The 27,361-nt window shown below is 36.6% G+C and overlaps 1 long non-coding RNA gene across 1 annotated transcript in view; it reads left to right on the plus strand.

Annotated features, from left to right (window-relative positions):
- LOC117001214 overlaps window positions 1-27,361 on the plus strand; it is a 182,382-nt gene that overhangs the window by 131,243 nt on the left and 23,778 nt on the right. The window contains exons 9-11 of the long non-coding RNA XR_004418981.1: window positions 14,352-14,519; window positions 18,133-18,224; window positions 26,532-26,678. This is a non-coding gene — a long non-coding RNA (uncharacterized LOC117001214). The remainder of the gene's footprint in view (window positions 1-14,351; window positions 14,520-18,132; window positions 18,225-26,531; window positions 26,679-27,361) is intronic.

The following is a 27,361-nucleotide window of genomic DNA, read 5'->3' on the forward strand; positions in this document are numbered from 1 at the left end:
GTGAGAAAATAGTCTGAAGCAGCAAATATTAGTAGCTTGTTTGTCAGAAGTTTAACTGAAAACAAATGATGAAGTTTTTAGTATTTTCAACTTGTATTTGTTTCACTTGTTAGTGGTATTAAATGAATAGTTTATATCTGGCTGATAGTAGGGTTTGGGTAGAACTAACATTTGGGTCAAACAACATAGATTTATTCACAACCTGTGGGGTGAAAAATAGTGATGTGACTTTGTTCTTTCCACGCTTTTCTGACCCATGCTTAAACAGTAATGAGAAAGCAAATGCATGACTGTTTTTTCCCTCTGTAATAATTGTTTGAATTCCTTAGATGTTTCATTACTTTGGATATTGAAGAGGCAGCTTGTTCATAACTTAAAGCCTGCCTTTGCAGGACTTCAACCCTTTTCACATGCTTGCAGGAATGCCCACTAACCACCACACTCCTCTGCTGTGGAGCATGTGCTTTCTCTACACTGCAGATTTTAAAAGGTTGAATCTTCAAAGCTGGTCATGTAGCAATTTTTTTCATTGTTTTCAAACAGAAGAAAAGCTATTCCCTTTCATTAGTCCTAGATTAGGGCTCTGGGTTTAAATTGGCACAGGATTTGTGAGGTTCAGACTCTTGGAGATTCAATCTTATAGCAGAAGAACAGGTGTGATAATTCAGGATGTTTCACCTTCTACTAGAAACACTTTTGTCTTTCGGTGATTTAAATTTCAAATAAATTTCTAGACATTTGGAAGGAATCCTCTATTTCAATCAGCTTCCATTCCTGTCAAGGAAATCTTTATCTTCAAAGTAAGGATGTATAATGGAGGGCGTTTAAAAGTGTTAAAGTGTGAAAGTGTTGGTGCAAATGTCTTGGGTCTTCAGAACTCAGTGGTGAATCCTTTTTGTTGTGTTTGGACACAAGGGACGTGAAGTTGCTTACCAAATTTATGGAAGTACATAAACATGTGCTTTTTCGGGTGTGTGAAATAGTTGGCACTTACATCCAGGTCTATATCATAATCTAATAAACCTTTAAACCAGAAGGGTCTTTAAACTACTCTTTCTGAGTAATTTAAACTATTGTATCTGCCTGCCTGTAAAAGATGGATAATATTATCATTCACCTGGGAACGATCTTCATTAATAGATTTCGATGAAATTCTATTCAGTCTTTTCATCTGTGCTTGATACAGAATTCTGCAGGTGCAGTCAAAGGTGAAATTGGGAGGGAAGAGGAGGAAAAAAGAATGTCTAACTTCATAGTAGAAGGTTTTTCCCTTTAGTTTGTAACATACTGACATATGACTTTGAATGTTCACTCTTTCTACTGCAGCACCAAAACTAGGCTTTCATCAGGCTCTGGTAATATCAAATGTGAATATTCTTTTTCCTGTGTTGACAGTAATTAAATACAATAGAGATAATTTCAAACTTGAAAACACAGGCCATGGTTCAGAACTGGGATGTACAGTTTTAGAGTATCCATTTTTTAGTCATTTATATTTCACAAGTATGTAAAATCCTGGGAATTCTGCTCCCTATTTCTGTGATTTATGTACAAGCCAAAAAAGAGAAGATAATGGAAAGACCTCATCTACCTGTTAGTAATCAAAATAATAGAAAAGTAAGCCTCATCTCATGCTCCTCTTTTTAAAGCAAGATTCAGTAACCTGGAGGAGGCCTGAAGATCATATACCTGACTTTTGTTCAGTTCCCTGCTTAGCACAAATAACAGTGTGAAGAACATTTCATTTTCTGACCTGTGAAATTGTTTACTTTGTTGTTATAATGCCTTTTATTTCAGGGATGCATATCCTTCTGCAGTCAGGTAGCACCTCTGTCCCAAAATGTGACCCCTGGTACCCTGGTATCATGCCCTGTGCACAGCATGTGTGTTGTTCCTGTCCTGGCAATCAGCCCTGTGGGAACCTCCAGGAGCCAACACTGGGAACAATCTGGGATGGTTCACAACTTGTCTGACATGTGGGTTGGTTTACCAGCTAAAATTACCTCAGATTCATGAGGCCACCCAGAGAAGTCACTCTCCTCTTAAAACATGCTGAATTTAATTTCTGAGAGAGCTGAAATGAGAAGGGCTTCTACCACTCTACGAATTTGGTTGAAATAGGCCAAAGGTGCAGTGGCCAGTGGCATGTCAAAGATGGGCAGAGGTAGTTGCAGAAGCCTTGCTTTGTTAAGGAGGGAGTTTTCTGCCTCAGTGACTTTAGAAAATAGTGAAATATTTCTAAAACTTTAGAAAGAAATTTCCATTATTCTCCTTTTACATCTGATAAAAAAGTGATCATCACACCCCTCTCCCCACCCTGGATTCTGCCAGAAAAGGGACAGATGAGCCAACTGATGAACATATTTAGTCTTTAAGTGTTTTAGAACTTTAGAATCACCAGCTTTGGGTTCGTCTATAGATGATGAAGACTCAAGATAATTATGAGTGTCATGTGAAAGCAGATTCTACTTTCATTGAGTTTATATGCTTAACAACATGAATATTTTAATTTTTCTCGATATTTTCTCCTGCTTTCTATGGAAGATATTGAATGGACCAAATTATGCTACATACCCCATGAATGCCAACTAGTTCTTTATCCACTTACCATTGGAATATTATAGGTCAATTTAGCAAGATCGTTAACAGCAACCATTTTTATTCCCCTTGCTCCTATTTCAAATCCCAGAAGATGAATTCTTATGCAGTCAGTTCAACATGTAGATGACCAATTTATATTGTAATTCCTAAAACAGTGTGTTTAGAATTTATGTTAGCTATGGCTCACCAGTACTGAGCATTCTGATTCCTTTTCTTTACTTGCATGGATTCTGGAAGGAAACAACATTCATTTTGGTTAACTTGTCTTTCAAAGATAATTAATTTGTATTTAGAGCATTAAAAAAATTTAATTAAAAAATAGATTTATGTCAAAAGATTTCCTGGGTTTTCTTCCTGTTTTTTACTGTGTGTACACTTTTTCAGAATGCTGCAGTTATTCCACCAGCATGTAACATGTTCTGCAACTCTTAGAGATATCCTGGGAAAGTCAATTCTACCTACTGTTTTTTTCCAGATTAGATCGGCTTATAAATTGGTTTGGAATGTGAATTTCCTTCTCTAGTGTGGTCTTTCATTAAAAACTATCTTTACATCATGATAAAACTTTTCTTTAAAAAACAAAATACTTAATTTCATTAATCTATTTAGCAATACCAATATAATGAGCCATAATATTGATTTTTTTTTACTTAGGATTTAAAATCTCTATTTCTTTCCACAGAATTAAATGCTTCAAACTGATACTCAACCTCCTTACAGTCCCCTCTTTAATTTAGTTGTTATAATTAGGCATTAACTGGTGTCGGTGGTATAGCCAGTTACAAGCCATTCTGTTCTGCTTGTCTTGATTATCACAGTTTGGATGTAAAGTAAATTAGAATGAAAGACTATACAGTCCAATTACAGATAAAAGCAGCAAACTCTACTGCTGTAATTAGATGCCAGTACTATTTTTCTTAGATATTCTATCTCTGAGGGCATTTCTTGTAGCTACTTTGCTGAAGCTAATGTTTAAAGATTTTATAAATGCTTTGTGTCTTTGTGGCATCATCTCTGCTCCTTAAACTTTAAGTGGCGTGTTTTGATGTGCAGGATCTGTCTCTATATATTCCCTGCCCATGATTCATTTTTATTTCAAGTTGATGTAATGTGTTATCCATATTATGAGTGTGTAGACCTTAATAAGCAGGAGTGCTAAACAGTTATCATCCATGTACTCAGACCTTTCTAGTGAGGAGGTATCTACTTTTTGTCACAATGAAACGCCATTTCTCTTCTGTCACAGCAGATCAGAGTGGCTGTGCTGAGGGTTCTCTGTCTCCCACCTGTGTGACTTCTTCACCAGGACAGTTCTCTCCACAGAGCTGTTCTGAGTCTCTAGTACACCTCATTGACAGTCACAAATGCTAAATAGCACCTCTCAGTTATTCATTAAAAAGAATCTTTTGCTTCTTGGGATATGGCGAAGAAAAACACCCTCAGCAGGCAGTGGACTCAAGGTCATGTAAATTTTTCTGAATGCTACTCCAGCCTCCTACAAACCAGCTCTTGTCTTCCTCTGGAATCTTTATAAATTAACATGCAAGCATACATAAAACAGTGAAAGACAATGCAGATTGGATTGGTTTTGCTGTATTTTGCAGAAAAAACTTGGCTTCTTTATGAACGGTAAAAAAGCTTTAGCTCCAAAATAAGTGAGAAGTGATGAAACAGACAAGAACTGTTTAATGCTCAGCAAGGTCACTGTAAATACAATATTTTTGGTATTTTTACTCGCAGAAAGTTATGTTAAAACAGTCTGTAGATGCAAGAAATACTTTATGGCCAGCAAAAATATAAACTCTGCTGTATTCATCTTTTAAGTCCTTGAGGTAAAAAGGAAGTACCTTTCAAATAATTTAGGGAAAATCTGGTGTTTGCTGTAGATGATCAAAAGCACCTGATGGAATATTTTTTTTCTAGTGAAAAATTTAAATTTATAGTTTTGTTAGGGGAAAGCTTAGATTCAGTTAAAATGTTGCTGGAACACTGCATCAAAATAATTGGCTTCAACCATTTTGTTTTGACAAAGTTGTTTCAAGTCATTCCAGTGCATTCTAAGTTTTACAATTAGTCAGTGTTAGTATTATGTGTGCTACTCAATATTTCACGTGCTACAAAATCTAAAACTATTTTCATCATAGTAAGTTTGCTGAAGAAAGAGTATATTCATGGTGTTTTTTTGTCGAATAATATTTTACTAGGAAATAAAAAAATGTTATTTTGTAACTATTGCAGTTCTCTTTTTTCCGTTGAAATAATTGAATAGTCAGTTATTGAGTAGTTTCCTAGCTCTTTAGCAATCACTAATATATATTATGTCACTGCATGAAGTATTATTCTGTAAAGTCATAAAATACCATTTATACATCATAAAACTTCCAAATTAGTACAAATGTGTATTTGTAAGGATAGTATGAGAAACTATCTCAAACAAGAAAAATGAGGAGCATATTACTCTTTATCTGAGAAATTTTCCCGTTGAGAGTCCAGTCCACCTGCTTGGATGTAAGGTCAGTGTCACAGAGTCTTAGAGATGAGCTAAACCTCTGGAGGAGAGACTGGAAGTCAGGCTGTACCACTGGTGACTGAAATGGCAGAAATGACTCTCCGACACCTCCTGAACGACACACTTGAAACATCAAAGGCTTCTGTGTAAGAGCTCCACAATGGACTTTACATGCTTAAACATTTAAAGAAATAATATGTTAATATCGTGATATTAGAGACAATTATTGGGCTGATGTTACAGCTGGCAGTAAAAGAGATTTAAAAAACATACTTGTATTATTGATGTTTCCTCCTTACACACCGTGTTTGGGTATGGTTTTAATGTAATGGTAGAGCATAAAAGACTCATGTTGTTTGATTCTCTAGGGTAAAGTTAATTGGTAATTTAAACAAAAATGATAATCAAAAAAACATTTAGCAATTTGCATTTTTCAAAGCAATATTAAAACTTCCTGTTTCACAGCAAAGGTACAGAAAATTATATATGTTGATTTAAGGAGATTCAGTTTTACGTGATTAATTTTCTAAAGATCATTTAAGCTGTAAGCAAAGCATATATTTTCTTGTGAACTAATTTGGTCTGACCCCTCACTAATTTTTGCCTACAATTAGTTTGGTGTAATTATCACAGCATACAATTTAGTCTCCTTCCACAAAAAATGATTGTTCACACGACCATAAAACTCTTTAAAAATTGCTTAATGAACAACTCAGCCATGAGTATGTCTTAGAAGATGAGAACTGCTATTAAATACGTAGAACATGAAGATGCGATATGTTTGTGTATATTGCACATAACAATCTTGGTATAAAACCAACCTCCTGGACACTCTACAGCGTGGGAGAGTAGCACGAGGTCACAAAATGAAAAGCAGTATTGAAACATATCAAACTGAAGCAAGACGACACATGCAAGCTAAATCCTGGTATCTCCTGATTTCCAAAGGCTTGGATTTTCCACATTAGTATTATCTTACTGTGCACTCAGGCTTTGTTTTGGTGGGTTCGTTTGGTTTGGTTTTTTGATGGTGGTGTTTTTTTGTTTTTAATGAAAATGGTGCCATCATTCATATGTGCGATTTGGACTGAGTTATGTACTAATAGTTCAGATAAAACTGATTGGTGCCACTGCTTCCTAAAGCTAGAAGACCACATGCCAAGCAGCAGACATTGTGATTTTCATTTGTTTTTTCAAATAAAGGAAACTGATGAAACTTCTGCCAGACTTGTATCATCTGGCAGTCCAGAACTGAGGATCAGTCCATAGCAAGAATATTCAGAGATCTATACAGCACCTGTACATTCACCAGGATCGTTTCATGTCATATTCTTGCTGCATAAATCTGCAGTTATCTTCTGAGTTATAATATTTTGCTTTGCTCATAAGAGAAAGCAACCAGATTTCTTCTGTCATTAACTCTTACAAAGACTGAGGAAATTTTTCATTTATTTCCTTTGTAGAAATGGTACAGAGAAACATACTAGCACTCACTGAACATTTCCCCCCCACTCAGGTTCAAAAAGCAAGAAAAAAAAGGAAAAAGTATCTGGAGTTTTATAGGTATGGCCAGAGTGACACAGCCCCCTGAGCTCTCAGCTTTGTCAGAGATGAACTCTTTCTGTGACATCTCAAAGGGTACACAGAAAGTGATAAATTCATGTTTCTGTAACCACTGACTTTCAACACAAGAGTTACTGATATTTCGTCTCCTGTTATGGAAACCAGTACTGCTCCAGGGGAGTAATTCCTTGGAACTGGTGCGTTTTGTGGGACAACTCTGTGGGTTGTCTGGATTGACTCTATGTGTGCTGTATAACCCTACTGAAAAACAGCTCCCAATTTTGCCAAAGAGTCTGAAATGAGATTTCTGAAGAGAGATAAATAGTTCCTAAAGAAAACCTGGTTTTACAGATAAGGGTTTAACCACCTGGTATTTGTATTACATCTCCAAAATTAGGGGGAAAGAATAATTTCTCTCTTCATTTACCAAGAAAAACTTGAACCTACATCTTAACCTGTGCATTTCCTATAGCATCTATCACCATACCAGCATGATGCTGACTTATGATTTCTCCTCTTTTGAAACCTTTTGCCTTAAACCACTTTTACGGGTTGAAGTCTGATCACGATATCCTACTGCCACAGCATATTAAGAAACCTGTTTCCATTGCCAGTTTGTAGCAGGAAAGATGTAATTGAGCTTCAAAGTTTTGTCAACAGTGTACAATAAAGTCTTTTGGGTGAGATTTTCAAGATGCACACAATATTAGCCAAAATAGTGTCAGTCATAACAATCCCTTTGTCTTTAGCGGACAAATAGGTAAATAGTGCCATTTTTTTTCCTTAAATCCTACTGGAATTTAATTTAGTGCTTTGTGGCTTCATAAGATCTTATTTTATTGGTTGCCATACAGCCAATACATCTTGTGCACGACTCAAGACCTCTTTCCCTAGAAAACTAATGGAGTACCTTTTGGAAACCGTCCAGCTAATAGTCTGCTCCAGATGGTGTTGGTTGCAACTTCTAAGAAGCACAGGAACAGACAGCAAGTGCCTTATTCTTTCTGTCAAATAAACAATCCATGTTTTGGTAGGTTGGGATGTGGTAAAAATAAATCAAGCTGCATGAGCATGAGCAGTAAGCTGAACTTGTAAGTAGAACTGTTCCACTTTGGAGGTCGAATTGCCTACTATCAAGCTCAGAAAGAAATTCCAGATAATACCTTGTGGCCAACCAAGTGGTAGGCTCATTTTCTAGCCTGGTTTCTCTCTAAGGGAAAAAGAGCCATGCTTTAAAAAGTGGTGCCCGGAGGTGACAAAACTAGCAGGATGAGGGCTACTGTTTTAACAGCTGCACAGCTCATCTCTTTTGGCAGTTCAGATGCTGGAAGTCTAATCATGATATATTGTGATGCAACTGTGGGCAGGCTGGAAGCGTGGGGAAAGGGAAAACCTTCTGTTTGCTTAAGTAACAGTACATTCACCATGTTGTCAAAGGGGTCAGCCTGTAAGTGCAACTAACAATTTGCTTTTTCCTGCTTGTTTATTCCTTGCATATGGTAAGTAAAATCTATCAGCAATTCACGAGAGTTAAACTCTGAAAAGTATTGTTATGAGTCTGTTGTGTAGAAAACAATGGTATAATTGAGATTATTTGTCCATTTCATAGGAAGAGTCACAATACCTGTAAATATGTTGATTCTATCTTTAATTCTTTGTTTTCTTTGTATGTGCTCGGTGCATATCATTTTATTGGTCTCTCAGAAGGCCTCAAAATAGCAGTAATTAATCTTTAGTGATACTGAGTATTCTATTAGCTGTGAATAATAACTTTTACTTTCACTAAGAGGGTTTTTTTTTAACCTCTGAGGAATGCAAACTATTGTTCTCAATTAGTTATGATGATGAGAGAAATATAAACTGTAGTCATGGGAAAGTTACTAGAAGCAACTGAGACCAAATGTTTAATTGGCATAGACTGGCTCTGCTCCATGTTTTCTGAGCAATTATAGCCACCTTCCTGAAGCCTAGATTTTGTCCTTGTAGGCAGTCATTTGAGATTTTTTTTTCCCCTACAGATGTTTTTTTCTGTATGTACTAGTGATTGTCTGCACAACTCAACTGTACCTGGGTATCAGGCTCAGGGACAAAACTCACTCTTTCTGGAGATGCAGCAGAGAAGGATTGTAGGAAACTTTCATATTCCATAAACAACTACTTGATTAAGCACAGAATTACGTTAATATCCATTGTACCTTATAGATCTTATGTTTGAATCTTTCCACAGAAATGAATGGCAACACTCACATAAAAATTATGCTGGAATCAAAAGCAGTCCCTGGCTCTATAAAGATTTTTCTCTCTGTCATCCCACACCTTACTTTCACCTACAAGAATGACAATCAGGACTATTTATGTTGGAAACTCTACACTTAAGTCTCCTGGAATTTACATGACCCAAATATTTAAACAAACGGTTTTAATATTTTACAGTCTTTTAAGTATCAGATGGAGTTCAAATTCTTATTGTAATTTGGAATATGAGTTTACCTAAATTCATTGAGGAAATTGGCTCAATAATTTAGGGTTGGGAAGGATAGTTTAAAATTTGTAAATACTGCAAAAGATTGCACCACAGTTTAGTAACAGTTTATTGTTAGGAGAACTCTACTTCTTTCCAATAGTAGAAACAATGTAAGTTACAAGAGATTTCTAAAAGTATGTATGTGTATGTATATATATGTGTAAAGGCATTTATACATCTGCATATTCAGTGTACGTGTACTTGTGTACACAGTAAATGGCATCAAACTAATGTGAAAGTAGGAAATAATAGGAATGGGACCAGGATAAAAAAGCAAGAAGAAAAAACAGAAACAAATAACTACTCCATTCATTCTGAGCACAGCAGACAGAATTGCACTAGGAAAAACAATAAAAAATGTGCTTTTAATCTGATAGTAAAAAAAACCCCAATAAAATAAAAAGGAGATCCATTAATGAAAATAATGTTTTTTATCCAAACTAGCTAAATAACTTAGCTTTTTTTTTTTTTTTTCATTACAGTAATTTCAGCTAAATACTGGGTTGCTAGTGTGCAATTAGTACCAGTGTGTAAGTTTAAGAACAAAATGAATTGAGATAGATAGATGGATACATTCTTAATGATTCCAGGATAGCTGTGGTCAAAAAAAGTAGAAAAAAGAAACTTTTCATTGGACAGCATCTTAAAATTAAATGGCTAAGACATTTTGGAATGTTTTAAGTCCTGAGGAAATGGATTAATGGGCCAGTAATGTGACAGTACTACCTAAAGGCAGTTTGGTTTAAGAGACACTTTATTTTTGAGGACAAAATTCCTCCTGTGGTCCGAGATTCTTGAATCCTTTCAATTGACAAGTTGAAATAATTGTTTTTAGAAATAATGGATCAGAAACTAGGTTATAAAAATGCATTTACATTGATGTAACATTTTCTCATTTTCTATCTTTGTCTCATTTTGTTCTTTCTTGTGTGTTTTCCTCTGTTTGGCCTTTGTGTCCTGAAAGAGTAGATGTGATTAGAAGCTAAATTTAAATAGCATGGATAAATGATTAACTTATTAGAAATCACAATTCACAACTTAATTTATCACATGCCTCCCTAATTTTTCACATAGTGATTACAAATGGGGGCTATATGAAAAATTTGAGACATACAAGATAAATTGCAAACCCACGTGATAAATGTACTTATCATGCACCTTTTGGCAGCTTTACCTCCTCTCTGCTTGCTCATCCATCTCTCCTGGGACTTATGGAGAAACCTATGAGCAGAGTCAATAAATCACTGAAATTTTAAAATCAAATTCTCCTAGAAATATTTTGTCCCCTTTTTGCCAGGTGGAGATTTACCTTGTCCAGTGTCACTCCTGCCACGTTTCTGTGCAGCAGTTCTGTGGTCATTGTATGGTCAATGGCTTTTTGATTGTGGAATGTGATGATTCCTGGCATTCCAAAGGAATACAGTCTTTGCTTTCTCACACTTCTCCTGCAAGATACTTATTATACACATGGAATGAGACATCTCTGTGTGTGCTTACTCTGGAGCTAGCTAGTTCTGTGTGTAATGAAACCTTTCTTCTGGATCATAGTTTAAATTATATTTTACATGCCTATGACATAATTTGCAGTAGTTTGAGCGTTGCTCTAACGTACTTTCAGAGACACTTTTCTAAAATCAAATTTCAACTTGTAATAAAGAGTGGTTATGCAAAAACACATTGCAAATTATTTGATGTGATAAATAAAGAGTTTTTTCAATCTCTGCATGCAAACTGGGAAAAAAACCTTGTGCATATTTCAAAGCATCTTCCTTAACTGGAAAAAAATATTGAAAAGGGAAAAGGTAAGGGAAAACTCAGTAAAAATAATTAAAACACAGTAGGAATTTTCTAGTTTTAACTATGATTTATGTTCCAGATATATTAAATATTATATATATATTCGCATCTATTAAAGTATAATATAGTATGTTATTGTTGTATATGTTACAGTATATTATTTAGATAATAAATGTTTATGTAATGTGTATAATTTTTTATGTTATATATGCTTTTAGATATTTCAGTATCATGTAAACATTATAAGAGTGACTTCTTCTTCACAATGGAAAAAGCAACATTACAGTTCCTGTGAAATTGACTGAAGTTTGTCAACTCATTTACATAGTGTTGTTTTCTGTGCAGGAGGAATGATTCCTTCATGTCTTTATATTCTTTGGATAGTCGTGGAACCAGATGAGAGAAATGCTTGTTTTGGCACTTCCCCAAAGAGAAATATAGATTTTGATGTTGGCAAAGATGACTTCAGCAAATAGTGCACATAAAAATCCAGCATTTCATGCAAGTTCATAAGGAAAAAGTACAGAATAGAATAACTTTTATGAAGAAAGTCTACGTCTTACTTGGTAAATAGGTCCCTGTGCTACCATAATAATGCCCAGTTCTACAACTACAAACACTTATTTGTTCAAAGTGAATATTAACATTGTAATTTACTATCTAATTACAATTTTATAGTAATAACTGAAAATGTGTTGTTAAAAAGCATTGCATTCACTGCCTCACACTCTAAGACTGTTCTTAGCAGCACCGTGTGTGATTTTTGCCAATCTGAAAGGATTCATAGAAAGCATTGATGTGGATTTTTCAGTTTCATGCTCAAACTCTTTTATAAAAAAATGTTTTAGAAAGCTGGCCTGAATGCTACAATATCAAAATCACATTGGAGCTGAGGAATAATATCTGTGAGTTTTAATGGAGCAGGATTGAGCCCTGTGATCAGTTTGCATAGCAAGTCTCCTACGTGTGAAAGGCCTTTGCATTTTATTTCTCAAGGAACAACATATCTCACTAATTTGAATGGTTCCAAAGGAATGGGTTAATCTTTTAAAGTGTTGTTGTTTTTGTCAGCTAATCTGAAAAACTTTTCACTTAAAACTACAGAATTAGAAGCCAATTGAAAAAAAATTAATGTAATATTAATACTTAGAAGTAAGGCATTCATAAAATGTAGTTAGCTGGTGGTGATTAGTACTAAAAGATGGGATTTTTTGGATAGGAAATTATTTTAAAAGAACTGCAAAAATAAGTTTTACTACGGATATCACTGGTGTACTTAAAAAAAATGAACTGACTTAATCATAATATACTTCAGGAAAATTTTCAGAAAAAGTTAATATGTTAATTTCCATTTATTTGATGTTGATATAAATTACTGTTGTGCTAAATTATATTAATAACTGTTATTAGCAATAAAAATAATCATTGATAATTTTGATATGATTATAGTGCAGAGTGAAAAATAACTGAAGAGTTTCAGGGTGCAAAAATCTTGATGCATCTCAGATAAAAGTATGTGGTACTTATCAATAGATATCTCTCTTTTATGACCTAACCTAGCTAATTATACCGGATGATTGTGATAAAGATGAAGTAGGCCTGTATATTTCTTCACACACCTGGACTATGTGTGTGTACTTATACATGCCTCTTTAATAAATATCTGCTATGGGCTTCGTAGAGCTTTTATTTTTTTTTTTCTGATAGAAAAAAGGAAAGCACGATTTTGCAAATTAAAACTTCATTTCTTTAATCATAAAGGTAAAAATGCTATCATAACTCATCAGTCAATTATTGTTTCATATGCAATATGAAATATTCTGAGTTCCACTGATGGTGTCAGGTTGCTGCCTGGTAGAGCACAGTTTTTCCCCCTGTCTGTGGATAAATGCAGTACCAAACCCCAAGCTATTGTGTGCTATTTACAGAAGAAATTAATCATTCCTTCTTATTATCAATAAGGTCCAAATGTAAATTTCTCTTAGACACAAGAGTGTTCTTTGTATGATATTTCCCCTAGAAATCCTTTCTGCTGGTCTTGCTCCTGAGAGAAAAGTGAAGGAGCATCATGACCATTGTTTCCAATCTTCTTCTTGTCATTTATGCCATCACAGAAGGAAAGACTCCAGAGTTCAGATGGGAGAAAGCAAGCAGTAGCTTGGGGAATAGCTGATATTTAATTGATTTTTTTTTTTTTTGCTTTGCTAAATTGATTGTTTTCTTGCTAAGGAAATGAACAACCCTGCACCATTCTTTATTGTTATCCGCTGATTGTACTTGTTTTACTGCACAGTTTTGCCAGAGAGGGGTTTTTTGCAAATATTGTGGAGTAGAATGGGTCTGAACTGAGTGCAAACATTTAACGTTCACAATGCAACATGCACAAAAGCTTATGAGAATTCACAGATGACTTTGCCTAGATAAGCAGTTTTTCAGCCATCGTAAGATATAGAGATTCAGCTTCATGCATGGGACAGACTGGTTCTGCTGAAGAGTAAACTGGCATCTGTGAAGCTGGTTAGATGTAAGGTGGTACCATTATCAGTGGAGACAGATACAGGTGGCACTGGGGTAGGCAAGCAGCTCAAGGGACAATCAGCAGGGTTTTCAAGGGGCAACAGAGATTTTTCCATCTAAAATACAATTCATTAACCAGAACAAAACCAAGCCAAGTGCTGCCTGTGCTGCATGTGAGGACTGGGACTCTGTGTCCCTGGGGATTGCTATTCAAAAGTTATTAGACAGTTATGGGAAGGGCTCCCTGAAAAGCTAATGTGTGAAAGTCTGCTGGGAATCCTACCTTTTCAAGGGGTACAAAATCTTTTGGTAGGGAAATGTTGCATTGTTTCTCATTCTTCAGGGGGACTTTGTTTCTGTGAAAATTCTACTAAGACAGCTGTAGTCATCAGAGACATTTGCTGTAAGGTCATCGTCTGTTCAAAGTGTTTTGTCACAGAATGGAGACGGCTACTTTCACTGCCAAAAAGCCACTTTAAAAGACTGACAAGAGAGATTAGAGAATACAGAAATTTTGGAAGATGTTTCTTTTAACCTTTTAATATGGTGCCATCTTGGCAGTAGTGAGTCTATGGCAGGGTTAGGGACCAAGTATTTCAGGAATTGTATTCCTTTTTTTAGTTTTCTCTCTCCATTTGGGGTATCAATTAACTGTAATTTCACCAGGGCAGTAAAGCAAGAGAGTAAACAGTAAATAAGCAGCAAGCAATATTAAAAACAGTAATGAACCTTAAGAATATGAGAGCATTATAATGTTTGAAATGCATTTATTTTGGAGCTTTGCATGTTCTGGGAAAACATGATGGCTTTGTGAATGAATTTTCTCATTTTACATTGCAGAGACTCTGTTTATTGGCCCTGGGGGCTGACAAGAAACTGACACCTGTGCCCAAACATTTTCCAAACCTTGGCATCAACAGGCACATTCATTATGCAGCAGAGTTGTAGATCCATGTGTCCTCAAGGCAGAGGAGAGCAGCAGACTTTACCCTTGCAAGGAAGAGCAGGGTAAGTAGCAAAATGACCGGGCAGTGGATTTACTAACACGGCTGATCCTCATGGAAACTGCTGCTTCTGTGTCTGTGCACCACCATAGTAGTGCCAACTGTTATTTAGGGGAAGTTTCTTTTGGGAACTGAATACTGGGCACAGGGGAGCTCATCAGAGCTGGGAAATCACAAGATATTCAATTTCTCTGTTAGTTAAAGGAATTAAAAAATTAATGTTTATAGTGCCTTTTAACATGGATTTAGCTACAAATTGTATTTGCATACTGAGGAGTAGGTTTAGATTAGATATTGTAAGAAATTGTTCCCTGTGAAGGAAGTGAAACAGGTCGCCCGGAGAAGTTGTGGATACCCTATCCCTGGAAGTGACCAAAGTCAAGTTGGACAGGGCTTGAAGCAACCTGGGATAGTGGAAGTTGTACCTGCCCATAGCAGGGATTGGACCTGGATGGTCTTTAAAGTTCCTTCCAACTGAAAGCATTTTTTTTTTGGGGGGGGGGGAGGGGGCCCCAAATAAAATCTAACAGAGAAAGGTGAAACAGTACAGATATGTCCTGCATCACATATGGTTTGTGAATATTTTGAATTATCAGTGAAAACTTACACAAGAATATACGGTTGCGCAGTCCCCAGGGTTTGGTAAAGGAGAGATTAGTGTTTTACCTGTTGATAAGTTCAAGTGCTTTAAAAAAAGTCAATTTTTCATTATAAAAGCATTTTCCATAAGTGAACATCACAGTCTGTAATGTCCATTTTCTGTGTGGCAATATCTAAAATAAGGGTAGACTTTCATTAAAGTAAGCCTGAGGGATACACAGGTAGATTTTCTTTTAAATAGGACTATCTATATAGATTATAAGAGGAAATTTTTGTAAATGTGGTATTTCAGAAGTACTGGGGAGCAATTAGAATCATCGATTTAGTGAATTTTGGTGGTCAAAAAGGCATTAGCTAGGATCAGGTTTACTCATTCATCATACCTTGTTACTTATGGATAAACAGGCTGATATGGTGTCTTGCTAATTCTCAGATATCATTATATAATGTAATTGTGTTCTTGAGATGCTGTTGAAGGCCATTTCCAATTACCATTGCATATAGGAAGCATAGGTTTAAAACATTGAGGTTAAATGTGACACAGCACACACAAAGCAATCGGGTCGCCGCTGTGTGGGCTGCGTTGGGAGCATGGTTATTTCTCTGTGTGCTCTGCAGCAGAGAGCAAGTTTGTGTATTGAAAGCTTGAACCCACCGTGACACTAACAAAGGTATTTGGCTTTTTAAAGATAGAATTCTAGATGCCGAGATCACTGGGTTCATGCTACTACCCAAATGAGTTTGGGAGTGTGCCAGGAAGCTAAAAGCAGTTGATAAATCCCTGAAGAAAAGTAGTAAATCAAACGCAAGAAAGCTTTTGAAAAATTTTAAAAGTGGGTTATACATAGGGATGATCATATAACTCTGAAAAAGAGCTTGATTGCCTCACAGAGATTGCTGTGTGACAGCATATTACTGGTCATACCCTGACAGCTTTGCACTTTGATTCTAATGGATGTCCCAAAAGTTTGGATGTTTATATGAACATTATCTCAGTCTAAAACAGTGAGCTCAAAACCTTAGCTCTGCCGGGGTTGATGTGTATCCTTTAATCTAGGCTCTGTACTGATGGGATTATTCACATGAATGAGGTTTTGCCGGCTTAGTCCCAACATTTATGTAATGGATTATATTGATGCATTTGCTCCATTGCTGGTCAGAATTATTTCAGCTGTGGTTGTGCTGCATGGACTGGGATGGGAACTCCCTCTCCCAGGAGATCTTCTGATAAGGAACATGGGTTAAATGCTGCACTACTCTTCCTCACCAAAAAAGCAAAAGACAGATCTCAGATCCTCTCTCCCATTGCTTTCAGCTTCATTCAGGAGTGTGATCTGATACTGAATTGTTCTCTAACTAATTAGATAACTAATAAATTGTTTCCAAAGTGGGATCCCCATGTGCCACTAAGCTACCCTTTCTAGAAGCACAAAAGTTCTTGCTGAATCTTTGGGGCAAAAGAGAATGGAAATCTTTCTATAGGTTTTATGTACATCTTGATGATGTGTTCTTGAAGTGTTTTTGTGACCACTTACTAATATTCTTCTGTCTCCTTACTTCTGTTTGCAATGCCTGTAAGATAATAATGTCCTTATCATACTTCTGGCCTTTTGTCCTTTTTTCTCTGAGTTTAGTCTGATCTCTTACTTGATGTTATGGGCATGTGAATGATTAATTTCAAAAACATTGTCAATTCCTCTGATATCAAAAGTATTATTAGAACATAATTAGTATGCACGTACCTAAGTACTTGCTGAGTTGTAGTTTTATCCATTCAGAAATATGATGTACTTGCAATGTCCAAGGATTTCAATCCACGTCAGTTGAACTGTTCTTGTTTTTAGTAATGAGATTTTGAAAAGGGTCTGCATGAAAAACATTTAAGCTACTTATACAAAGGCCAATCTCAGAAAGTTCCTGAAAGAATGATCACACATTGGGAAATTAATGTAACAAAAGAGCAATTCAGACTCGAGAACTGCAGCAGATGCCACAGCAGTCGTCACAACTTGTATGGCATGGGCTTTTCATGACTGTACTTCTAATTTATCAGTTATCTGGAATCAAAATCAGTTAAATAGGTATACGATTCATTATTACATAAAGAAAATTGCATTAAAAGAAAACCTTGCAGCTGGAAAGTTAGTAATACCTAAATAAGGGAAGAATTAACTTAGTAGCCTTAATTCATCTTTGTACTTACAGTGCTGCTCCTGAAACACTAATCTTAGAGAAATTAGGATTTTAGTTAGAAGAAACTGGGCTTAAGATAGTTACCTGAAACTCAAATAATTGCCTGTCAATTTATGTTTGCTTAGCTGTGCTTGCAATGGGAAAGGATGAAACCAGTAGTTAGGTACAAAAAACACAAACAATTGCAACCAGAAACTCATTCTTTGCAAAATTGGAGTTGCCCCAAAAGCCCTTTGCATTTTCATTAATAGAAAAGGTCGAAAGTTCAGGGCAAGGAAGACTCACCTTACTTCCTCCTTCTAAGACCCCTCCCCACAAAAACGACCCCAGACTTAATTCAAGAAGCCAACCACGCATGCTTAATAGCCATTCAAGCTAATTGCCATAGGAAGCAGGTGATGGGAGGGGCTGGTATTATGAATATGTATTTATTTAAACCTTTTGTCAATAAATAGACTCTGTGACCACCTATAATTTCACAGTGTGTATTAGGGGGCTACCCCACGCTGCTGCCCAGCGCTGAATAAACATACCCTTTCTAACTTTAAATTGTTAGAGAGTCTTTTGTCTGTCACAGTTGAGTATCAATATTAGACCAATACTCATATTTTAGTAAATCACTCCATATTTTGTGTTGGAGACCCCAGGCTATAGAATTTGACTCCCAGTTCTCATGCTCATTCACTCTGTTTCCACCTTAGCTGTTTTTTTAGAGTAATGTTATGCATTTTATTTCATGCAATTACTCCACCCAGTCTCTATAGTAATCTGGTTTTAATATCTTCTTTTTTTTTTTTTTTTTTTTTTTTTTCAGTCCTTCACAGCAGCTTGTCTGATCTTGGCATTATTTCCAAACTTGGAAGACAGAAAAGGATGAGACTGAGAGCATACTGAGATTCACAGTGGCAGGAAACAGGTAATGCTCAAACTGGAACTGGGAAGGATCTGGCTGGATTCAAGGAAAAATAAATTTGCTAAGAGAGTAGTTAAGCTTTGGACCTTCAGATTTGTGCAGTCTCCAGTTTATATTGGTTTTCAAGACCCAAATGGACAAAGCCGTGAGAAGTCTGCCCTGAATTCTGGACTGATTCTGCTTTGAGCAACAGATTGGACTGTAGGCCCAGCAAGTCCCCTTCCAACCTGAGTTCTGTGAGAGCATTGCTGGGGCTCTCTGCTATAGCTCAGTAAGTTGCTATTAAGTATGGAGAATTGGTTTTCTTTTTCCTCCAGTTTTGGACTTGCCTAATTTGATTTACTGAAGACAGTAGTCCCTCAGTGAAGGTTCTTTCCTTCATTACTTCTTTTACAATTCCAGCTTTCCCTCCTTGCCTCTCTTTCTTCTATCTTTGCCCTCAAGTTTGGGAGTGCAAAAGCATTTAAATGACCAAGTTGCTGGATTTTGCTAACCCTGGCAAAGCACTTTTGTTGCATTTTTGAAATGAGCTGTTTTGGTTGCAACTTTGAGAAAGTACTAATAATCTGGAGGCAAACACTAAGGAGAGAAAATTGTATCCTGATGCATTGTAATTCCTTAAAGGGCAAATGAAAACTGTGTTATAATTAGATCTCTGAAGAACTTCATTTCTGATAAAGCTGATTAGGGGCTTCAGCTAGGATCTAAATCAATAAGAGATTCCTAGTAAAATGAAAAGGAAAATGTTTTTTAATCATAGATGTTAAAGAGATTCTCTGCTAAACTTTCCCTGGAAAAAAGGTTCATCCCAGCTGTCTGTACTTCTCTGGCTCATGGATATGCAGGTATCTGCCTAGAGACACATGAGGGGAAGCTCACTTTCCTGGAAACATAACACACAATTAAGGAAGCAAACTCAATGTTTGAAATAAATATTTATATATAGATAGAAATATTTAAAATGAGAGATAAGGTTAATTGTGAGGTCTTTGTGTAATACAGTCAAAGAATCTGGTTTTATCTACTAATTTGAAATATACTTTTATAAGAATTTTTAAGAAGAACATTGATATGGCACATTTCTTTATATTATACTTGTAAGAGATTAATTTGTCTTACTGCTACATAATTTAGTTAGCAATTTTCAAAATGCTAAATGAAGTGCAAAGGCATTGAAAATATATTTTAAATTACATGTTTTAAGCAATTTTGGTTTTTCCAGACTAATGTTTCTCAGTATATTGACATTATGTGCAATACAAGAGGAATTGAGTTAGGCTCACACATTATTGATTACTACCCATTCTTACAACTATTTATAGATATACTTTTTCATGTTTCAAATGTGTTTGCATTTTCTCGGAGGTTTAACATCATTGATAGTTTCAGAAGTTGTATTGTACCACTCGCCTTCAGTAAAACTTTGCCTATTTATAAATAGTTCAAAACCACTAAGTGAGGAAAAATATTTTTCTTCTGTGACTGGAATTTGGTTGTTGAATCTCACTCTGAAATCTTGTGCTTTGGTAGAAGAATCTGAACCTGTCGCTAAAGTTTTCCTTAGTTTTATAAGGAGAGGATTGTTTCAACAGAGACTCTGTAAAAGTGAGCTGGAGAGCAGGGAGTCACTGAAAATGTCTGCAGTGAATAAACATGTAAAATTCAGTGTGTCACCAGCAGGGCTGATGCTGGGGTGTCTGGGCAGATGGGGTGTCAGAAAAAAAAATGGTTGTAGAGCTCACTGACAGAGGTATGGGCAAAGTGACATAATAATGAAAAAAGAGTCCAGTTCCAGCAGGCGCTGATGGCAGCTCCTCCCTCATGTGGCCTCCATGTTCCTGCCAGTGCTGCCCTGGGCCTGGCCACTCTGGGCTTGGCAGGGGCTCATTGCCACCACGTGAATCTGGCCTGGGCATCCAGGCCAAAAGGTGTCCGTGCTGGAGCAAAAGAGGGAATTCCAGCGGGAATTCATCTCTGTCCAGCTGGGAGCCGAGCTGCTGGGAAGCAGCTCTGTCAAGGAGGGTGGACAACCAGGTGTCCCTGAGCAGCAGCATGTCCTGGGGACCAGGCCAGGGATCCTGAGGTGCAGCTGGAAGGACTGATAGCAGGTCAGGGAGGGGATCCTGACCCTCTGCTCAGCCCTGCTGCAGTTCTGGGCTGAGGGAACTGGACCTGTTTAACTTGGAGGAGACTTAGAGGGGATCATATCTGTCCATCAGAGGATGGACCAGGCTCTGCTCTGCGGGGCCCAGGAATAGGACAAGAGACAATGGGCAGAAACTAGAACACAGCATATCCCTTCCACCTGAATATCAGGAAAACTCCACCTTCAGGGTGGCAGGAGCAGACTTCCCAGAGACCTTGTGTGGTCTCCCTCACTTGAGACAATCAAACCCCACTTGGACACGACTCTGTCCTTATGCGCTGGGCTGGCCCTGCTTGGGCAGGAAGGTTGGACCAAACGACTCGCTGTGGTCCCTTCCAACCTGACCCATTCTGTGATCGGTAGAGGATACACAGCCAACACCCAATTTAATTGTGTGGGCCGGTCTTTGTGCCTTTTGAACATAAAATGTGCTGCTTCCTTCTCTTTCTCTCTAGATCTCAGAGGCATTTCTTCATAGCAGCTCTGTATTTAGGCAGCTACCTCATCATTATTCATCTAAGTCATCAAAATTGTAAAAAGGACTAAAAACCCTGATGTGTTATAAATAAAATATAGGAAGGAGGACAGTAATAGAATAAGAGTTCATATATTTGAGGGAATACCCACCCAAAAGCTCTCCCACAGCAGTTGCAATGTTTTCTTACAGGTTTAAATATTTCAATCAAAGAATGAAATGCAATATGATAATAGTTGGAACTGAAATCCTATAGATGTTGTGTGACAGTTTTTGTACTCAATCTTCATTCAAAATTTACACAGTTTGTATTTCCTCCACTGTAATTGTCTCTCTACTGTGGCTTTCAATAGCTGTAAATTAACTCTGTCATAATTGCTCTCTTTTTTTTTTTCTTGAATATGTCTATCCTTGCTGTAAACTGTATTTCTATTACTTCCAGTATTGATATTATGATGTGTTCACTAAGACAGCACAGTATCTGGAGACACATATATGTCTTTTTGGAGTAGTTTTCTTTCACCCTCCCCATTTTGTTAGTACAGTTGATTTTCTCTTGGCTCTGAGCCCAGTTTGGTTTAATTTTTGTTTATTTTGTACAGGGTTCCAGACTTTGCTTAGAGATGACCACTGTATAAATTAAATAAATAAATTCAATATATACTTCCTTTTAGTGGGTTGCTTGGCACATCTGTTTTTCAGAGGTTTCCAAATCTTCATAATCTGTATAAGATATCTTTAGTTACATAGAATTAGGAACAGTATCATTTTTAACATATGCAGGGTTTCCCATTAAAAGGTCATAGTTTACTAACTGTTACAGTGCCCTGTCATATTGGATACCAAAGTATGTCTCGATAGTTGGAATGTAGAATAATGGTTCTATTTAAGACACCATGGTTTAGCTATGGTAGATACATGTTTTTGATGCTGAAAACTTGTTTGTGCTCACAAAGTTTTTAAGGACTATTGTATATGCCCATGTAGATGTTTAAAATACTGTTTAAAATACTGACATTCTTTCAGTATTGTTAAGAGCTTTCACAAGCAGAACTGCAACAAAACAGTGTTCAACGTATTGTTTATGGGTAGTTGCATTGCTTTGGTATAACCAACAGCAATTTATTGGAAAACCAGGGGCATTTCCCATTTAAAAATTTCCAATTTGCATGATTATTTTATGTCAAGGTATCAAGGAGACAGTTAAAGAAGTAGTCAGCAAACATTGTGGCACTGAATTAAGCCATAAATAGCTCAGAAAAAAGACTGCTGCTGAGGTAGGCAGCAGTTAGAGAGTAACAACAAAGTTTGTTCTGCAGGAGAGCAAGGAAATTCGGGATGCACAGAGATGTAAAACTATCATGTGTAAAGTTGAGGTCAAAGATGACATTTGTGAGGAAAGGGGAAAAAACTTGCTCTGATGAACTGAGTGATCTCAGGGATTTCCCAACTCATGTGACACATATAGCTGGTCTATGGCTGCACAAATAATTTAGCCTAACAGGCACTGACTCAACCAGCCTAGCTTGTTAGAGAACAAGAAGTAAACAAAATGTTTTAAAAATGACAGGCTGAATTCAAGTTTGAAAAAGGGGCCCCCCAACCAATCCCTTTGAACCCATATAATTGCCCAGTGATCTGGGTGTAGTTAAGACCTTTGGCCAATTGTAACTGTAAGCATGAGAAATTCAAAACCCCTATACAAGAGGATGCACATCAATAAATGTGGGCTGTTGCTGCATGCACTTGCTGTGTCTTGTCACCTGTCTGTCTCTGAAACTACAACATACTCATACCCATAAATTGCTCTCCACACAGAGCACCACATTCTCCCAGCACTCTAAGTGGAATGAATAGGTTCTATGTATGACTCACAGATTGCCATTTTTATTGCAGTACTTGAAGTGAAGGTGGGAAGAAAGGGGAGGCACAGGAAGAAGGATGGTGTGTTGATCAGTGTATTCAGGATGAGCAGTTGGCACTCATTAATCACCAAGGTGGGGATGTCATAGTTCTCTTTTGTAGGTGCTCAAAACAAAAGAGTGTACTACCCCACCCCATGATCTTCCAACTCCATTTTTTGTAAGGAACCTAATTAGACAGGTGATGAACATCCACCAAAGGCAATGTGGGAGGCAGAGAAATACTCATTAATCCAGTGGGGATTAAGGTCTGACCAGAGCATTGGGTTTACCAGCACTAAGAAGGAGTGCTTCCAGGCATGCCCAAACATAAACCCTCAGGTACGAAAGGAGCTCTCCATGAAAGAACCATTGATGGCTGTGACCTTGGCAGCCATGGTCCATAAATTGTGGGATTAGGTGCTAATTGAGCTGAGATTCTGAAAGATTTGAATTCTGTATTGGTGCTTGTCTCCTAAGACTTCTAAGACTTCTTGCTCTGGAGAACTCTTTCCAGATGTGCAGTTAGTTCCTGGGTAGGAAAACACAGATATTTCAGCAAAATCTCTGCATTTAGATCCTCACTAGTACATTCATCAAATCAGTTCTCTAATATCTGTGGTTTCTGAGACCAGTCTTCTGGAACTCTTGACCTCTGCTGGAAGAAAAGTTTTATTTGCCCATATATGACCCACATGACCCACAGAGATGGCAACAGGTATGTGCACACCATACTTTTCATGCTCCCAATTATGTTTACTCTCCAAAAGACTGGAAGTCCTAGATATCTCTTATTTATCTGTGTTATACTTGGATAATATTATTGCCTCTAATATGGCAAGCCTAAGACAAGGGAAAATAGTACCTGGGCTCTTCCAAGGTCTGTTAGAGAGAGGGCAATGAACTGTGGGCTGCATTCACTTCATGTAGTCCTAGTATGAGGTCCTTAGTTGTACAAAGCCCTCTAATACAACTGTCTCATGGTTAGAGGGAATGCTGTAGTGGAAATAAAGCCATATTTTTACTGATACTGTTTCATGATATAAATAAAATTTTTAAAAGGGCACTTTTTTTGGTGCTTTGTCATTATCATGTCCTTATATTGAACGGCCAGTGTTTTGATGCAAAATCTTATAGATGAAATAAAAATGAAAAAATGTGTGGAAAATTAGTTCCTAGTTACAAAATATAAGTTGTTCAAAAATGGACAGAAAGAGGGACGAAAGAACCGTGTGTCCAGATACACTGAGACATATTAAAAGACAGTGCTGCTGTATATACAGCCACACAAACCAAGCCTAAAATACCTTCATTTGTGGAGGGAGTACATGGAAGCATTTCTTGAGAAAGCTATTTTAAATGTAAACATTTGGTATCACCACTACTGGAAGTAATCTGATCCATAGTCACAGGGATGGTCAAGAACATGGTGATGATATGGAAAAGAAGTGGCAAAGTGGGAGCAGAATTAAAATGGTGCAGGCAGACAACTCTTTGAGTGGCAATGTTTCCCATTTCTTTCCTAAGCACATCCACACTTAGTTTCTGAGAAAGCAGGAAGGACACATAGGCAAATTGCCAACCAGATGGTGCAATCGAATACGAAGAATGCTTTCAGAAGGGCAGTATAACACAGAATTTAAAAATGCTATCATTTGCTTTCCTGATACAATATAGGACAAAATTCACATGGAAAGAGTACATGTTAGCTATATACTCCCGCCTTCTCGTCATCTTTGTGACTTAGCTTCAGAAAAATGTCCACCTTTGAGTTCTCCTGTGGTATCCATTCTGCCAAAGTAATTTAATGTGTTCCAATTATGTGTTTCTTTGCACATTTTCCAAAACTGCCTTATTATGCCCTAAATATGTTTCTGGGAATATACAAAATTTAACTGTGAGAGAAGGGTGAAGTCCATTTTCAGGTGTTCTGTAGTTGCTATTCTGATATGAAGAAAATAGTATTTCCTATGTAGGCTTCTACGTAATCACTAGACAAGATAATATCAGTGTGGAATTAGAGGCATACCAAGGAATTATAGTATTTTTCATGTTATGTAATTTCCAGTTTATTACTGAAACAATGTAGTATGTATTGTTTGCATTTTGTCTTTGGAATATTTTTTATTCTTTTTTACTTCAAATGTATTTTATTTCACTTACAGTGTATTTTCTTTCTATGATATTTTGTCTCTTTCAAAATCAGCCTGTCTATTGCATTGATTATGCATACATAGAAATGCAGATTCCCACCCTGCTCTTCTGACTTGCTTTTAAATTTCAGAAGATACATATAGAAATGCAAAATATTCTTCCTACAAATAAAGATTTGTAGGAAGAATATTTTATAATTATTTTAATCTAATTTTTCTTATTAGTAGCACAGTTTTGATTATGTGATTGGATGTAACAATTTTATGTCAATACATAATCAGAACTTGACAAATCTAATCATAATTGAAAAGAGGAAGCCATATCCTGGCAAAAATGTAGGAACCAGCCATCTGTCCTATGTCAGCCTTTTTGTTATGTATTTTATGTCTATATCTTGATGTTCTATAAATATATATATGGCATATCTATCCTCTACCTAAATTCTTGTGAATGGCTTCCAAATGAGATTCAGCTGCAGCATATGAGCATTACCTTCTTGAATCTAAACAAGAGCTGCTTCCTCTTTTCTCTGCCCAGTCCTAGCTGGTCTTTATGTACCCTTATTGACAAGCATTTGTGGACTACAAATAAATCTGGAAACAAAAGGAAGTTCCACTGAATAAATTGTATATATTTTTTTAAATTAATTATTGGAGCACTTTTCTGTGTTTTCATTATCTGGATTATGAAATATCATGTTGCCATATTTTTTCTTGGATTTACTGATTTCTGAATCTATTTATTTAGATCAGAGAGGTTTTTTTCTTCAGTCCTTGAAAATCCAGTGTGGGTTATGAAAAACCAAATATGATGTTCATTCTTTCCTTCTTGGAAATCCCTTTTGGTTATAAAAATTTAACAGGTGATTTTTGATATTGATGGGCATAGAACAAACTCTGTTGTATTCAGATTGCATTCCCTGTGGCACATGTATGATGATTTTGCAAGCTGGTGAGAAATCTCCATTTCTCCAACTCCATCTGAGTTCTAAGTTCATCTTAGTTACTGTTTCCACTGTTTCAGAGTTCCTCTAATCTTTTGAGCAAAGTTAAATCAGCCGTTGCTTAAGATTTTATGTACTTATCTGAACAAGGCACAAATTTATTTTTTGCTTACATCAAGATCCCCAGAGGTTTTGTTTTTGTCCATGGTAAGTAGCTTTAGCCCCAGTTTCTCTAGGTAAAAGCAAACTTCACTCTTGCCAAGCTTTTCTATGAGGGTCTGCTGTTATTTCCTATAGAAAATACCAAGAGAACTAGCTGACAACTCATCTTTGGATAATAGAAGAGTTTGATGTCATATTCTGTGTGAAAATAATGTCTTGAAAACTTAGCTGGAGAGTTGAAAATCACAAATAACAAGTAATTTCTTTTAAAACAACCAGAGGTATCACAGTGGTGACATGATCAGTTTTGGTAGTTGCTGTGGGGACAACTGGGCACATTGTTAAATAGCAGAAGTTGAGTAATTCCCAACTCCATTTACTTCAGGTGAATCAGTCAGAAAACCCACAGAAGCTGATTTAGGAATTATTACAAAAGAAATAGAAGACAAATTGGAAAACATGATTCTGTACAGCTCTGGTTTATTCTGCTTCTTCAGTGCTATGAGTAATTCTTATGCTCCCATTTCAGAGTGAATATGTGAAGAGTGATAAAGGTGATCAGGCTTCTGGAGCAGCTTCCATATGATGAAGGAAATTTGACAATCTTCAGCCTGGAGTAGAATCAACTGACAAAGAATTTGATAGAGATTTACAGGACTGGGAATGACAGGAAAAGGTAAATAGAAGATGACTGTATCTTCTTCACATGTAGGAGCTGAGCATCAAGTGAAACTAATAGGGCAGTTCAAAACAAAGGAATGTTTTTTCATACTCACATCTTAAGTAATGGAACTCCATTTCAGAAGTTATTAAGGGTACTGAAAGTTGACATGGACTCAAAAATTAAACAAACAAGTTCAATCCATTCAAACCTATTAAATAAAAACATGCCAACTCTTCAGAAAATCCCTGAGCCATAAATGAATGGAAGCTGGGGAAGGAGAAATAAGTTTAGTAGCATTTATGTACTTTTTTCCATTTTTTTCTCTTTTTTTTTTCCTCTGAATTCACTGTTGCTACTATGATACATAAAATTAGGCATGTGCTAGTTCAATACCTCTCAGAGCATATCTGTTTAACTCATTATTTCAGGTTCAAGGTCATAGAAAATAAATGATTGTTTAGGAAAGGCAACAAAAGAAAAGACAGGGTTGCTTTTCCTTTTTCTGGTGGGCAGTACTTTGCCTCCAGAGTCAATCCTGAGTGCACAAGCATGGTGTTAATGGATAGCTTTACTGGAGCTGTCAGCATTCAGTTGGATAAGACATGACACTGGGATTTTGACCATTTGTGGTCATTAAAGTTATCTTGTACTTATTATAGGATAGTGGAAATTAGTCCTGGTGTCCTGGTCTAATT

Source organism: Catharus ustulatus, chromosome 11, assembly GCF_009819885.2.
Source record: "Catharus ustulatus isolate bCatUst1 chromosome 11, bCatUst1.pri.v2, whole genome shotgun sequence".
NCBI classification, from domain to species: Eukaryota; Metazoa; Chordata; class Aves; order Passeriformes; family Turdidae; genus Catharus; species Catharus ustulatus.